The following is a 17,185-nucleotide window of genomic DNA, read 5'->3' as shown; positions in this document are numbered from 1 at the left end:
CTTTTTAAAAGCTGAAGCCAAACTTCTGGGCTTACTATTATTTTCCCTCCATTTTGGCTGGTAAAAGGCCAAAAGCAAGGAAAAATGTAAGGCACAGTGGCTTACAGACAAGCATAGCTCACCTTTCAGCAGACCTCTCCATAGTGGAGCACCCTGCCTATTTCAGACAAAGCCACCAGTGCTCTTTCCACTCCCTGCAATACTGCCTGGTTTTCCATCAGAAGCTTCTTTGGAACGTTTGTGATGTGCACAAGTAACCGAATAGCACAGGAAAACCTGGGCCTAACTAATTCCTGTACTCTAAACTTACTCTTACCCATGTCACTGCCTGAGTGTCATTGTGGTGCCTGCACTAGGACAGGAACACCCAATAGGTAACAGCAGTGCTTTTCTGGCCAGACAGCAACCCAGCTCAAGAGTGAAACATGTTTGCTGGCTATCTTCTTCCATTAAAAGTCATTTTTCACTGAAACATTAACCTACAGATTAAATCTACAGCTGCCCCCACATTTCTACTCCAAGCAAGTAATTTTTCAGGCACTGTTTGTATTCAATGGGCCCCTTCCTGGCAAACCTCAGTAGATCCAGCCACACAACAGTTAACTCAGCAAGGTTGGAAAAACCTCTGTCAGCAGAGCCCGTGTCCCTGGGAATCCTCTCAGAGGGACAGCCACCTCCTGCTCCCCTGTCAGTGCCACACCTCCCTCTGTCTTGGCTGAAGCCTTCTGCCTGCCACCCTCCCGCAGCCATCCTTGGTCAGCTGTAGCTCACAGCTCCGCTCCTGATCTGACTGCCACAGGCTTTTTCTGTGACTCCTTACTCACTGACCTCTCTGGCAACACCCCCTTCCCAAATTCACTGCCTCATCCCCTCCAGAAAATCCCTTAAATCTTCTCTGTGTCACTGTTTTGAAAGCCTCTCATTGATCATCTTGACTAACCCTGAACCATCCCCAACCACCGCTCCGCAAAGCTTCTGCTGAGCTGAAGATTCTTTGTTATAAAGCATATATAGCCTCAACTGAAACAATGCAAGCATTGAAGAACCCAACACAGCATTAGGTAAATTGTTTGGACAAAAAATTAAGCACCATAATCACAGCTTCTCCTTTATGCCTGGCTTAAAATTTAGCTAGATCCACTTTCAACCCTTGCATTTTGTTATGCTCCTGTAATCTGCATTAGACTTGCCTCTCTTCCTTATGTAGATCCTTTCAGAATACAGCCAGATCATTGCTTAAATCAAACAAAAACATTTAAATTAAATTAAATTTAAATTAAGTATCAATTAAACTCCCTGTAAAGGGCAAACTTCTTTTGATTCTTCCATGTATGTTTACTCTGAACTCTCTTCAATTTTCCAGCTACCTTTTCGGAAATGGTGGCTGACGGCGTAAGACCATTTTTAAGAATAGTAACTTAAAATAGAAGAGGTAAAATGATGAATAATATCAAAAACAAAAACCTGACTGAAATCAGCTGTGGACGCCTGAGGTTCTGTTATCCTTCCTTCCTTGGAAGCATTAGTCATCACCAACTTTTTGGAGGCAGAGGATAAGACCAGACTAACCATGATAAATAGCATTAAGAGCGAAGAGTGAAATCACACTGCATAAATAAGGCAAACAGTGTGCTCTGGCTCTATCATCAGGACGATCTTAATGCTGTAAGTTTAGAAAATTCTAACCATGAAAGAATACACCACAGCAGAGGAACTGGAATCCACGAATCCCAAGCTGAGACCACATTATCTAAAAATGTCAGACCAGGAATATCAATAGCAGATAATACCATGCAGTAATAACAGCCTGACAAGACTTTTTCACTGCCTTTTTCTTTTTTCAAATGTGTGGGCATAAGAGCTTGTTTTTGCTTTTAATTACAGGATGTCATTCACCTTTGAGAAGAGAAGGTAAAAAACTGAGGGTTTCAAGTCAATTTCTCCTTACATGTGATAAGCAATGGAAGGGTAAAGTACCAATTTGTCTACTTTTGAAATTGTATGTACATTCATCTCTGAGACAGGCTGCCTTTTCTGTGATTAGGCTGTACCCAAATAAATCTCAATTTCATTTTCATATTTGGTCCATCCATAACACGGACCAAATTCTCCTTGGATGTTGATGGACTTTGCCAAGACAGAAGATTTTGTCCCTTAGTTAATTAAGCTAATGCTTCGTAGCGGGTAGCAACAGTATTTAGCAAAAAATGAGCAACAACCGTCTGTGCTTACAGACTGTCTGCTCTGCCTTCCATCCCACGCCTTCCTAAATTCACTGGCTTGATGTAGGTCTATGATGTTCTGTCTTAGTATCACCCATGCACAGTGATCCATTATGCCTAAGGCCAAGAGATTGACCAGGTATAGGGAATCAGGACCTTGTTTGTTGACAGTAGATGTGACTGAAAGTTGTGTTGGGGCTTTTCTCCGATACACAATACAAGCATCACCTTCCCGTGATAACTCAAGTTTGTCTCAAAGTGTAGAAAGGCAAACTGCATCCTCTCCACTCTCTCTTCTCTTCCATCCAAGTAAAAGAACTCCAAGAGAGTTTTGACTTTACATCACCTTCCAAATGAATTTTAAAGAACAGCTCTAGAACTAAAAGGGGACACCCTTCTCAATGCAAAAATCATGCCACCCATTGTCCCTTCCTATTAGAGCTGCAACCTACATGTCTGCATGTCTATCTCTAAGCTGATTTGTCTTCATTTTTCTGCCTGAAATTCCCCAAATTGCAAACCTCAAATGCCCTGCTAAAATACAGTTCTTTGCTTTGTCCTTTTCACCTCCAGTCTTCTAATTAGTCAAATACAGTGACTGAGGCTGACCAGAGAGATTTGCTCTTTACAAACTCCTAAAGCTGCTTGTTTTTCTTGGCACTGCTCCCCTCTGAAGGTTAAATGAATTTATTTCTTCATTTATGGCACATGATCTCTAGCCATGGTCTTGTACTTCTTGTGGCCTTCAAAAGAGGGTATAATGTCAAAATTCAGATCTTATTAGGGGTCTTTAACCAAACATACAAAGTGCCATAGGTACTTATAAACTCAGCACAAGCTCTCCTGGGATGCCTTTCCCATATGGTACTACTTATTCTCATCAATTTTACATCATATGGCAAATTATGTGATTTGGGGAATTGGGAGTCCTTGGGAACTCCCTTAATCATTGCTGATCTGCACAACATCTCTAACCAAATTTAACTCCTGCAATATTAACCAGCCCAATAATGCTCCTCCCTCAAATCCCCCCAGCAGCAAATTGAGTCCTGAACTTCATCACAAAGCTTCAGGAACAACTCTGAGCACTGGGATCCTGTGCATGGTGCTGCTGTGACCTCTACCACCAGTGAGCAGTGAAGCACTAGGAGTCAACTGAGACACCACAAGACTTTGAGAGGTGATGAAGGAGCATGGAAAACACCATCACCCTCCAGTGACTGCCTTCCTGACCCTAGGCAAACTTGATGCAGGTGGACTCCAAGTTCTTGTGGCAAATACCTCCTAAAGATCTTTGCCTGCACCCATTTTACATGGTTTATGCACAGTTCCTAATGCTTTGCTGTGATCTTTCATGGCTGGTATCAGCTGGAGCAAGTTCAATTCTGCCTCTGCCCCTAAGATTCATAATTTATTTTAATTGCCTGGGTAAGGCAAGGTTTTGTATCTGCATGCCAATTCCCTCAAAGTAAAAAAAAAAGTAAATGAAATCAAAGTCACTTTTTCAGTTAAACAGGACTGAGACAATTTACCTGTTTCCTGCTAGGGGACATCACTAATGTAATAAGAAGAATTAAAGGAAAAAGAAACCTAGTTAGAGCACTGATGAATTATTCCTCGAAGAATATAGTCTGGTAATATTTCATTCTGGCTTTAACAGCTTCAATCAAACTTCCATGGGATCCTCCAGAAGACCTGACTTAAATTTGAAGTGCACCCTGCTATGAGTAAGTGGTTGGCCCGGATGACCTCCAGAGATCCCTTAAGAGATCAAAATCAATTATTTTGTGACTCAAAAACCCCAGACTGACAGCTGTGACTTCATTTACACTCAGAAGGGTTTCACGGAATCACAAACCTGCTGAGCTGGAAGGGACCCACAAGGATCATCGAGTCCAGCTCCTGTCTCTGCTCAGCACCATCCCCAAGAGTCACATCGTGTGCCTGAGAGCATTGCCCAAACTTTTCCTGAGCTCTGCCAGGCTGTGCTGTGACCCCTGCCCTGGGGAGCTGCTCCAGCCCAACCACCCTCTGGGGGCAGAACCTTTTCCTGATATCCAACCTAAACCTCTCCTGACTCAGCATCAGGCCATTCCCTTGGGTCCTGTCACTGGTCAGCACAGACAGGAGATCAGTGCCTGCCCCTCCTCTTGCCCCCAGGAGGAAGCTGCAGCTGCAGAGTCTCCCCTGAGTCTCCTCCAGGCTGAACAGACCAAGTGCCCTCAGCTGCTCCTCAAGGGCCCTCGAGGCCCTTCACCATCTTCATTACCCTCCTTCGGACAGTCTCTAATAATTTCATGTCCTTCTTACACTGTGGTGCCCAAAACTGTCCACAACATTCAGCGTGAAGCCAGCCCAGTGCAGAGCAGAGAGGGCCAATCCCCCCCCTGCCCAGCTGGCAAAGCCCCCAGGACAGGGTTGGCCCTCCTGGCTGCCAAGGCACTGCTGGCTCAGGTCCTTTACCAGGGCACTGCTCTCTACCCTCTCCCATCCATCCATCCATCCATCCATCCATCCATCCATCCATCCATCCATCCATCCATCCATCCAGGGTCGCCCCATACCAGGTGCAGAATCTGGCATTTTTTCTTGCTGAACTTCCTATGGCTGGTGATTTCTCTATCCTCTAATTTATCAAGGTCTCTCTGCCTTCAAGGGACTCAACAGCAATTTCCATTTTGCAGCAATATATTGTATTCCACTTAAGATATGCCAGTAATATCACCTACTGGCAATGCAACATTATATTCCTTATTTTCTAGTTGCAATAATTTGCAAATGAACAGAGCTTGTGCCCGTTCTTTTAAGTAAATAGCCAATACTTGGAAAGTAACTTTTTTCCCCTAGCTGAATCCACAGTTCATTTATTTTTCATGAGATCCATGCCAGTTTGAGATGTGACTTTCGTTGTGCACTCTTAAGTCACTACAACTTCTACAGTATTACTGAGACATAAAAGGAAGACAGCAAGCATGTAGTGGAGACTGCAAAGATGTGATGGTAAAGAACAGTCTTTCTTGTATGAAGATGCTTGACAAAAGTTAATGTCATCATGAAAACAGTTCATCAGGTGTCAACCCAATCTCGCAGTCATTCCTACTTCAAAGGCTGCTTCTGGGACAATTATGACATCAACCAAGAACCCACCTTTAGATTTCCCTCTTAGTTCATTTTTCTTGTATCAGCTTCAGTAGTTGAAAAGGCGGAAGGGCAAACTAAACATAAAACTTGGGGTTTTTCCCAATATAATTGCATTAGGAGTTTTGGGATTAGATGCTGGCTATTTGAATTTGACTGCTGCTGCAAAACACATGCATAAAAGCTGATGAATGAGATCTTCCTTTTACAGCCATGTCACATCCTGGTGTCAGATGACAAACTAGGCTTTAAAATCCCAATAAATTGAACTTGACTTGTCCATGTGAACTGAAACAAAGAGATCATACTGGCTCCCTGGAGATAGACAGATCTATCTAATCTAATACAACTCTAATGACTGCATTGCAATTTCACCAGAGAGCAAGCTGATTCTTGGCTTCTGTGGCATGAGACAATCCTCAGCTACTCCAAACATAATCACATTGGATAAAACACCAATCCAAGGCCTCAACTGTGGTCACAACAAACCCCAAGGCAATTGTAACAGAGGAGGAAGACCTGCTGGCTTACTCAAATAGATTTTATTCCTGAACCTAAGGACCTAAGCCAGGAGTTAGCTCTGAGCCAGCCAGATTTCTTCCAATTGTTATAGCCTCTTCCCCTGATAACTTGACCTACACGTCTGTGAGGATGTTGCTGTACCACAAAGAAAAGTCTGAGACAGATGTTTCAGAAATTTGTATATAAAATAAGAGAGGAAATATATTAAAAGAGACAGCAAAACCAGAAATTATGCAGAAAGGTTATTCTGGGAGTCTCAGATCATGAGCTCCCTTACATAAATACTATTTTCCTGCATACAATTTATTTTCAAGACCTCTCTGCCAAAAAAAAGCTGCCTTTATTCCTTCTGTGCCTGTATTCAATGTCTTGCCTATAGCACAGCTCAGTGCTTGGCTTCCTACTTCAGCAAGGGACTGCCAAGCAACACAGAGCTTATCCATCAATTAAAATTATTAAGGGACTGGACTTCCCAGCTGATGGAGATGTACTGAAATCAGGCACACCAAGAGTCTCACTTAAGTGAAAAGAAAACAGGACAACAAGAACTGGCAAGGTTAAGGCTGTTGGAACAAGCTCAGGTACTTTGGATGCTGATGCTGGCTGTAAACAAGGAGGAATTGTGCAGAACTAACATGCAGCTCAGCTGTGAGATATCAACAAGACCCCAGTGGGACCAAATGGGACCGTGGCAGCATATTGACACACAGATAATTGTATTAGCTTTGCAGAGCAGTGTGTGTGGCTCAGCCTGGGGAGAAACAGCAGGGATCTGAGCTCAGTGGGAAACTGATAGAGTGAACAAGGAAGCAGGGCTGAGCTTGAGGTCCTACCCAACAAGGCTGGGTGTAGGTGGGTTTTGTATTTATGATGGGGCTCCCTGCACTTCACTCCTCTTCTAAAACAGCTGTGATTGCAGGAAGAGTCAGAGGTTGCCTCACCTGGAAGAAGACACATCTGCTACTGGTAGTCTGAACCCCAAGCCATCAAGAGGATTTCTGTGAATGGAAAAGGAGCTGCAGCTCAGAACACAGGCACAGCACTCAGGAAGGAAGCATGTGTGGGTCTGTCACCACCATAACCTTCTGACAGCTCATGGAGCTGGCAGTGGAATCCAGACTTTGACACTGTACTGCCTAAAAATCAAGCAATTAAATCAATTAATGGGCAGGAACAGTGTCCAGGATCAAAATCTTTAATCCCGGATTCTCTTCCTCCCACCTGATCCACAACTTTTCCTCCCTCAGATCTCAAGCCATCCTGGAAGTCACAGCTTCAGATACAACAGATTACTCTTTTCTGAGCACTGCACCAACCTGTGTCTTGGCTTTGGTAGCTCAGATCACAGCACTCTGCAAATAATCTGGGGAAATAGCCTTTTTCCTATGGAAAATCCTGTATCTTAAAACTCAGAAGAGTGATAGCTGCCAGATGACTGGAAGTTGATGTTGCAGAGAGATTGCTAATGGAAGCAAGATATTTGAGTGTATGAAAACTGTAAGAAAGAAGTACACAAAACTCTTTGTATAAACAGTCAGGAAAAAGACTACATTGCTCTTGAGTTTCAGGACAACAGGTGACTTCACATCATCAATACATGAGCACCCCAATGTCTTCTTGTCTCCCTTCTGCAACACAAAGCAAAAATAACAGTTTAAATCACTTGTTCCTTAAAGAAGCTGAAAGCCTGCAGTACTGTCAGGAAAGACAGAGGATCTCTGCAGGCTATCAAGTTCTGCTTTTAGCAGGAGACTAAATTATCACCAACTCTGGGTAAGGCTTGCTGTGACTTTGTCCTGGAAAGCCTCCAAAATGAAGAATCCCTTGCTACCTGGTGATTTGTATTAGTGTTACACTATTTTCCCAAAGAAAATGCTTTTCCAGCTCTCCAGCTGAATCTCCCAATCAATTATGCACGTTCACAGCACTTTATTTGGCCATCTGGACAGAAGCATTTGACTCTGACATGTTCAGAAGGCCCCTGGCAGTAGTCACAGGCTGCCATTGGATCACTCCTTTGCCTCCTTTCCACCAGAGACAGAAGCCAAAGCTCTCCCAGCCTAATCCTGTAAGCCATGTGCTCTCAGCCCCAGACTGACCCTCCTCTGGACTCTCTCCATCTCTTCAGCATCCCATTTCCATACTGGTGGACTCAAAACTGAGTAACAGCCACAGCAGTAGTGAGGAAAGGTGAGCAGTCCAGGCCCCTCCTGAAGCAGACCTATATTCAGTTTATTGACAACCACAGCGCACATTGGACTCATATTTGACTGGATGTTCACTGCCTGCTCCACATGCTTTTGTCAAGAAATGAAGAATAAAAGGTATATTTTGAGATGGTGCCTAAGCTGGAGGAGCTCCACAATGCCATGGCCACATGGATGGAAGGGTAGGTCACAAGATGGTGTTAGCTACCCCTATGCTATTTGCAATAAACATGACATATAGCTCATAAAGATGACACCTGTTCAAAGAGGGGGCAAGGGGTGTTCTTAAAGCACAGGAAAATGGGTGAAAAGGAATATTAAAAGCAAAGGCAAAGCTGATCGTGACACTGTGGAGTGCATGAAGATAAAGCTCTGGTTTAGTATCCATAGAGCATTAGTTCTGCTTTGAACAGGAACTCATGACAGAAGACAAGTGCTTGAAATTTGATTTTCAATTCTACTTTGAAACTCATAAAAGCACCAAGCACCAGCCCAAGACACTGCTGCTTTCCCCTTTTAACTCAGTGTCCATTCATTCAGGAACAGTGATATGCAAAGCTCTGGGAGACAATTCCCCAGCTGGTGCAAACCACAGTACCAGCAATGAAGTCAACCCAGCCAGGCATCCACACAAGCCTTGTGAGTTTGCTAAACAAGCTCATCCTGTTAAAAAGCCCAGCCCAGTTGCTCCACCACTATCGCTTTGCTGCCTTCTGTTTTTGACCATCCAAATTAATCATTTGTTCCCCTTTCCAAAAATCAGTAGGAAGTTCTGTTGTGACTAAAGAGTTTTCATACTAGACTGGCCACATCAGTTCCCTAGATGCAGAACAGCTCAAATCTGACAGTCTCCAGGAAAATATTCTGATTCTCTTTTACCTTCACTGCACTTTCTCCCAAAAGACTGGCAGGGGGTGATGGAAGAGAAGAAATCAATCATGAGCAGAGGGTACTTTTAGAGAGAAGAACGAAACTTTTAATATATCCTAAGATTTTTATATGCTGCTGCATTTTAGCCACTGCTGGCAACCACTTGTTTTTGAGCTGTGCTAAGGCAGGCAGCTGGGTCCTGCAGCTGGTAAGTGTACACACAGCTCCATTTATCAAATGCCCTTCAATAGTTGCTACCACTATCTCTCAGGTCTGAGGGAAAGCATGTTCCCACACACAACCAAGCATCTGAAAGGCATTTCAGCATGCCTCTGCTGTGTAATGCACGTATTTCTCTTTCCAAGTAACACAGCTGCCAACACCTTAATCATTCCTTGGGGACGTTCAGCACATCAGCCCTTAAGTGCTTCATTACCTCCAGCAGCTCCTGCAGAGCTCACATCCCAGGTGAGCAGTACACAGCTCCCTGTCAGCTACAGAGAGCAGCCTGAGCTGCAGGAGAGCAGGATCTGTGCAAATCAGGTCTTACAGCCTATCTCCCACCACTCTTTGTTTCCGCAAGTTTGGCCTCGTTTGCTGCAAAATATCTAGGACAAAAGGCAAGGCATCATCAAGAAACCAAATTTGAGACTAAAATCACTGTGTGTTTCTTTTCATGAGATCCTGTGGGAGAGAGGATGCTTGCTCCTCTGCACAGACACTAAGGGGCTATGGAGACCAGTCAAATAACCCTCACTAAAGCACCTGAGCTGTGTGTACCTCCCCAAAGCCTTCTTGTTTTTAAGTTAGAAACTGCTTCCTCAAGTCACAAAATACAGCATTTTGAAATTGTATTGATATGTTCTTGGCACAAAAGAAAAATAAACTGCAAATGCAACCAATACAGAAACTTGAGCTGCCCTTTGTTTCTGCAGGGCTTAAAACACTAAGGGGAAAATCTAAGCAACAAAGTTCATTGATCCATGGAAAGATGCAGTCTGTTAGGACTGGTGCACAGATACCTATTTTGAAATTAGCTTGAGCATGTGAAGGCATAACCTACCCTTTGAAGCTTCTAGATTGCTCCATCAGGTTCCTTGAGAGGACACTGATGGAGACATCATTACAAGAATCACTTCCAAGTCAATCTCCTTTTTTAAACAAGATACCCCAGGGCTTTTTTTGGTGAAGTACCTCCACTAGGGTACAGCTTAATGTCAGCCCCACTGTCCCACCTCTGCAGCTCTCACACCACCCAGACCCCTTCCAATTGAAGTTATGATCTAATGGCTCAAAATAACATAGGAAGATTAATTAATCATGCAATGAATACAAACTTACATACATAAGTATGCACAAACATGTGCACATCCCTGATTTTTTTTATTCTGCATCATTAGCTCAGGAAACTGGTAGAGGCAAAGAATAAGCAGAGAAACCAACAGTTGCTCACATGGATCAACACTTCCAGGCTCTCTCTTTTGCAGCTCATCTCACTCATACTTGTGGTTTCAACATGTGATTCACATTAGGCCCCTCTGCTCGCCATTTGATGGTTCTGCTAAACAGATGTGAATTTATTTAGTCACAGAGCCTGCTCTTTACACTGCTTCTTTGTAGAACAGATGGGCTTTTTTTTTCCCCTGTTCAACAGTGTTCAGACAACGATCATATCCAGTGCACAGGTTTGCTTGGCAATTTCACAGGAAAAGGAACAACACATGAACATAGGCACAATCTCACGGGAGTTCTTTTCAGCAGCCTGGACACACCACAAGAGCTGATGGCCCTGATGGAGAACTGCAACACCAGGAACACCCAGACAAGACCAAGATCCTCAGGGATCAGCCCCACAAATTCAAGCAAATGAGTGATGCATGCTGCACCTGGCAGGGTCCAGAAGACACAGCTCCACCACACACCCACCTCAAAGCTCTGCTGTGAAATCTTGAGTGGAGAGGGAGCTGAACGAAGGGTAGGGTCCTGCAACATTCATGGGGACATGAAAACATGGCATCTCCTGGGACTCTTCAGCTTGGTGAAATAGCCTGGAAAAGCTATCCGCTCCCTGTGTGGGCATTCTTCTTTCTGCACTCAGAGAGCCTTTGGCACTGGATGAAGCAGAACTGCACAAAGGCCCTCTCAGAGCAGAATAAGACTGCCCACATGAGAAGCACGCTTGGAACAGCTATTGCACTTTAAATTCACACCCTGGCTTTGTTTTGCAATGGTTTCCCTGTGCAGAAGGGCCCTGAGCTTCAAACTGAATTCCTCCTCATGTTATCAAGAGCTGAGCACTGCTCCCATCTGAGGGTAGGATGTGGCCTACACCAGAGGCCAAATCACAATCTTGGAGGAGACGGATGAGCTTCCCTTTTACTTTGCACTATCCTGTTTATGGATGCATCTCTACTGCTTCAGGAGCACAACACTGATGAATTCACCCCAGCAAATGGCCCTGCTATGTGGGTAAATCATCTCAACTATACCACAGATACCAAGGATGTGGGTTATTGGCACACATGAATGCCATGTCCACACTTGTGCAAACATCTAATCCCTCTCCAAACTGCAATCCAGTCCCTCAGACACACCTTTGCTCTCCACACACTGCCCACCTGTCACAAAGATGACCTCAGCTTCTACCAGAATATACTTAGGACTCCAGGTTAAAGATAATAATTTTATACATACACACACACTATAAATGTGGTTATATTAAAATTTGGTTTTCTGGAGAATGAAACTCCAAATTTCAGAAGGAAAGTAAAACTGAAATTCTCTGCCTCAAAGGCAGCCAGGACACAGCCATTAACACCCTCCCTGGGGGCCCTAAAGCTGAACATTTCCAAAAGCAGAAAAATGTGTGGCTTTCTTTTTTTTTTTCTTTTTTTTTTTTGGGGGGGGGGTCATTCAAACAATTAAGCAGTATTAAAAAGCTAGTAGGTATTAGGCCGAAAAATATTTTCAATAATAGAAGACTGGGACTGAAAAGGACAGCTGAGACCTTGCAGGGCAACACGCACTTCCAGCTACAAAGCATTTTGTCTTCTGAGAGTTTTTCCTTTCTTTTTTTCTTGGCAAGTTCTGAAACACCACGGTATAATTTCATTCCTGTTAATGACTGTGCCATCCAAATACCCTGTGTATGGACCATACACCAGCACTTCATTCTTTTCTACATCTTAAGCAGAAGCAAAAAAGCAAAACACTGTGAAAGAGACTTTCATAAGTATAAAGCAAATTTATGTGCCCAATTCCCAGAGGCTGGTTGCTTAACCTTCAGTATGAGACTACAATAACTTTGAGCAGTCAAACAACTTTCCTCCCTGTGAAAGAAAGGAAATTCCCTCTAGCTTTGTCCCACCTGCTCTGCAGACCTGGTGGGGCTGGTGGTCCTGCTGGGGCAGCACCAGTAACAAGAGAAGAACATGACACCAGAACAGGGCTCCCAGGCTTCCCTTCAGGAATTGTGGAAAATCTTTCCAGGCATCACTCTCCATCTGCATCCCGCCTCCACCAAGGCACTGAGAACAACATTTAGCCCCTCTTTTACAACATTCTGAGCTCAGAGACAAGGTGTGGTCTGTAAGAGCAAAGTGCACAAAAGGCATCCCAAATTTTAAATATGGATGTAGAGACCTCAGTGGAGGGTTAAAACTGAGGGGGAGCAGAGCTGGCAAAGGCTCATGATGGATAGCAGTGAGCTGTTCAGAAGAAAATTAAGAAAACATTTTGAATTCCCTCCTAAAAGGGAACAAATAGGTCCAACACTCCATCAGAAAGGGATTTTTTGCATCTCTGAATGATAGTGCTTCGCTTTTATGGCCTGCGGCTGCTTGGGAAATTCAAAACTATTTCTCTGAAGAATTCACTTGGACAAGCTTTATGGCTTTGATCAGTTAACTATTTTTTAATGCTAATCCACCCCAGTGATATTTGTCCTCCTTTTCCCCATGTGCACAGAAGCACAGACAGAGACAAATACTACACAAAAGCAAACATTACCCAGATGAACAGTCAGGAACAATGGCATCCAGAGCCCATAACCAAACACCAACTCCATTCTGTTTTATTCCTTTCTGTTCTAGCAGTTCAATATCTTTTGGCCCAGTATGACCCACTAATGGAAATTTAGGAATCAAATTTTGGAGCCCAGCAGGTATAATGCTCATGCAGTGATTTGGCCACAACTACTCTCACACAAAAAATATAAATAATTTCCCCTAAAAGTTGGAATAAAACACATGGTTGAAAGGCCTTATTAGAAACATAACACAAACCCCAGCAAGGAGCTCAAGTGCTGCCCCATCCTCCATATTAACAAATAAAGGTGCAGAAGTAGTGATTTGCTGACATCAATGAAGCAAAGATTAAAACAAGGCAAGAGAAGAACTGAAATTACCAGACATCCATCACCTCCCTGGAATTGCTAAGCTCCCCCACAATCTCAGGTGTAGAATCCAAGCGACAGGCTAAGCAAAACCCCCTTTACAAGCTCAGCAAACAAATCTGTTCTCTTGTTTAGGGCACCAAAGTCTAAATTTGCACCCAGAACATGCTGGCTATCTAAGCCATTATTCAATTATCAGTCCTACTGGTTGCACCACTGTGATATCCCATGACATAAACAGCAAAAAAATGACATTACACCAAAAAAAAAAAACTCTGAGTAAGGGACAGTCCCTGCTCTGCAGCACCTTTGGTATTCAGGCTGCTATCTGAACTTTGCTTGCTGTCTTTAAGTAACAGATTCAGGCAGTATTTCCTGTGGCAGAGAATCACACAGGCTGATTATTCTCTGTGGAAAAGTGAAGAAATCCTGGAAGCAATTTTCTGTCTCAATTGTTCCCAGAGTGCAGGAACAATCTCTTAGCCCTCTTCCTATTTTCTGCTCAGTGCCATCCAGGCCCAGTGGGCAGAATCCATCACGAAGATGCCGCAGGTCTGGATCCTGCAGACACTCACCCAGGTGAAACTTCACAAACAAGCAGCCCAACAGGCTTCAACCAGTGTCAGCCTTGACCTTGGCCACAAAGGTTTTAGGGGACAATGAATGAGACAGGTGAGAATTGAAAGCACCTGGGAAATGTTCAGTCCTAGGCAGGACTGGGCTTATCTCAGCAGAGTAACACAAATGAAGCGTTTCTGATGCACACATCTTAACCTCATTCTTTTAATATTCACTCTCAGGCACGTGGTGTGATTCTTGGGGTGTCCTGTGCAGGGCCAGGACTTAGACCTGATGATCCTAATCCACCCTTCCAACTCAGCATATTCGACAATTCTGTGACAATTTTTAAAAAAATCAAGGAAGATCAGCTGTACTTGAAAATTGTACATCACAGGTAAAGCTCCTAAGAAGAAAGATCATTTTCTCAAACTATAAATTTCATTATCATGGAGGCGGGGGGGAAAAAGGACAGATATTTTCTGCGGGGATAAACCCCCACACTTCTAAGACAAAAATCTAAGAGCTGATGGCTTTCTACCAGAGCCTGAAACCATTCCTGTGCAAAACCACTACAAGGCTGACCCACAAAATGGGGGAAGAACTGAGTACTACATACTAATCTGCACCTCTCTGCATATGCTGCAGCAGCAGCAACTCCAAATATGAATTTTTCAACATTTTGGCAAGACGTACTATTCACCCAGGTACATGCCCACACTCAGAATTATTCAATCAGAACCTTATTTTCCACACAAATGAATTTTGATATAAAATATTCAATTCGGCCTAATCAGTGTGGCTTAAACATCAGTCAAAATATTTTCTTGAATTGACTCCATCAGTGCCAGAGCACAAGAAAAACCTCTTTAAATAATCTGCCTCCAAAGGCAGGTACTGACTTTTTCAATTGTGTTATTATTTTTTTTAAAAAGTAGCATTAAAAATATTGTTATTTTGCAGCTGCTGAGGGAGGGACAGAAAAGGACTGGGGGGCTGCTGCAGAATTGTACTGCCAGTCTTAGTATCACTTCATTTTCAAATGAGGAATTTGCTAGTAAACAACCTTTTCCTTGTACACAAACATTTTTAATTTCATGCCCTGCTAATCATACATCTGTTAAAGCTCCTTTTCCACCCATTCCACTAACGATAATAAAAGAAAAATCGTCGCACTAAAAATGTGGTTTGTCTGAAATGAAAATTGAGTAATAATCAACGCTCCTCTGTGGGATGAGGAAACGCAGCAGCAGTGGCCCGATGGAGGTGACAAAGACATGGTTTGAAAAGGGATGCATTCACACATGGCTTGCCAGCAGCCCTTGCTGCTGGCAGCCCCTCTGCACCCCTGCGTTTGTGTAGGAGCCCTTTGGGGACTGGTTCACCCAACAGCTTCTCTCAGGCTTCCTGGGGGTCCACACCAGGCACCACCACCAGCAAAGCCTCTCCTGCTGTCACCACCTCACTCACCAGCACCTCCTTCCCCTCTGTTTTTTCCTCACCTCCTCTATCAGCAGGATACAAATGCTACAGCACTGCCCTCAGCTTCCCAATCTCCTTCCAGAGGTGAGACCCAGTGGGCCTCAGCACATCAGGCTTCAGAGGTGTGCAGCAGCTTTATCTGGGCCTTCCACACCCCAGAGCTCACCCATGTGCTGCTCAAAAGGGCACTTAAATATGTGACCACACCCCTGAAAACAACTCCTTATCACCTCTTTAGCAACATTAGTGCAGGTGCTGAGGTTTTTATTTAACAGACATGCCCAGCTGAAATTCCAAGTCAATCAGGCCCCCAGAAACACCCACAATCAAAACCATCTGATTTGGCCTGATAAAAAAAAAAAAAAAAAAAAAAAAAAAATTTTTTTTTTTACAGTAAGATACCAGAATGAATTGCCCAGCGAATCTATGGATGCACCATTCCTGGAAGTGTTCAAGACCAGGTTGGACAGGGCTTGGAACAACGTGACCTAGTGGAAGGTGTCCCTGCCCATCACAGGGGAATTCAAACTAAAGGGTCTTCAAAGTTCCCTTCCAACCCAAAACTTTCCATGATTTTTTGATTCCAAGATTTACTGTCTTGCACTGCCTACACTCCTCTTTTCTGGACTGCTGACACACAGCTTTTGCCTTTTTAGACTCCTCCTATTCCCATAGCTGTGCTGGGCCAACTCCAACTCAGAAATATTGCACTTGTAAGACCTACGCAGTGGTAACTGAGAGTTTTAACAAGCAGTAAGAATCCATCTGAAGCCTTAGGCAATGAGGCACAAAGACATTCTGGGCAGAGGTACATGACTCTGCTCCACCTGGGACTCCTCTCTGGCCTCCAGTCCTCACATTAGCATGCTGAGCCCTCTGCTCCTTCCAGAGGCTGTTTTCTAAAGCACCTTTATCTACATAAGCTCTCCCTTGTCTTCACCAGAAGTGCAGTTGTTTGACTAATCGGCTTTAAGGAGACTTGTGAGTTAACTAATATCAATTAATTACTCCCATTTTGCAGATAAGCAAACAAAAGAATAAAAAAAAGCAAAGCATTCTGGTCTAAATTAATGGAAGGGAAATCAGAGCCCAGGTCACTCCTTGACCTGGGTCCAGAAAAATCAAAGACACTGGGGAGAAGACCTTGGCATCCCCAGGCCCCTGCCTGCTGCTCAAGAAGCAGCACCAGCCCTGCCCTGCCCCACCAGTCCTTCAGCTCATAGAGGATGCACAGGCAGCCTCGAGATCTTTATTTTACTTGTGCTTTCATGCTAGAGCTGCAGGGATTAAAAATGCTACAGTACAAGCCGGCTTTTTATTACTCAAAAGACAGTTTTAGCCCAGCTGCCCAAATGCAGTTACCCCAGAGGCATCAGCACCACCCCACCATGCTCACAAGGGAGACATGATCCAAACCAGGCTGTACCTAAGATTAGGTGACCATGACCAGCAAGAACACAGGCACTGACACATCCCTTCTGTCCATAAACAAAAGCATTCAGCTCTGGATTCTTCTGACCTCTAATCAGAGTGCATTCAGTCAAACAACCCTGCCAGAATTAACAGGGAAAAGGGAGGGGAAAAGAATAAAAAAAGACTTTGTCGAGCAAAAGTACTCTTAGACACATTTGATGTAATAGTCATATGATTAACAAACTGTCATATCAAAGTTTTCTGCGAAGTAGGAACACTTTGACAGTTCATATTTTAAAAACTGACATTTTGATTCATTACTGTAAATAGCACTCTGTATTAAATATTGTGACAAGGCATACAGTGTATTTTTTGAGCTC

At 43.7% G+C, this 17,185-nt stretch overlaps 1 protein-coding gene across 16 annotated transcripts in view; it reads right to left on the bottom strand.

The window, feature by feature from the left end:
- LPP (LIM domain containing preferred translocation partner in lipoma) overlaps positions 1-17,185 on the bottom strand; it is a 331,648-nt gene that overhangs the window by 217,896 nt on the left and 96,567 nt on the right. Inside the window, exons 1-2 of one of the 16 annotated variants that reach the window (XM_064385638.1) lie at positions 15,413-15,614; positions 6,824-6,880 (exon numbers count right to left, since the gene is read on the bottom strand). The exons of 14 other annotated variants lie outside the window; for them this stretch is intronic. The gene's annotated coding sequence lies outside the window, so the exon portion shown is untranslated. Of the gene's footprint in view, positions 1-6,823; positions 6,881-15,412; positions 15,615-17,185 lie in introns of those variants that run through there. One more of the 16 variants, XM_064385630.1, reaches the window with a different exon arrangement.

This window comes from Passer domesticus, chromosome 11 (genome assembly GCF_036417665.1).
Source record: "Passer domesticus isolate bPasDom1 chromosome 11, bPasDom1.hap1, whole genome shotgun sequence".
Lineage (NCBI taxonomy): Eukaryota > Metazoa > Chordata > Aves > Passeriformes > Passeridae > Passer > Passer domesticus.
Note: the sequence above shows the minus strand (reverse complement) of the source record. Positions and strands in the feature narration are given on the sequence as shown.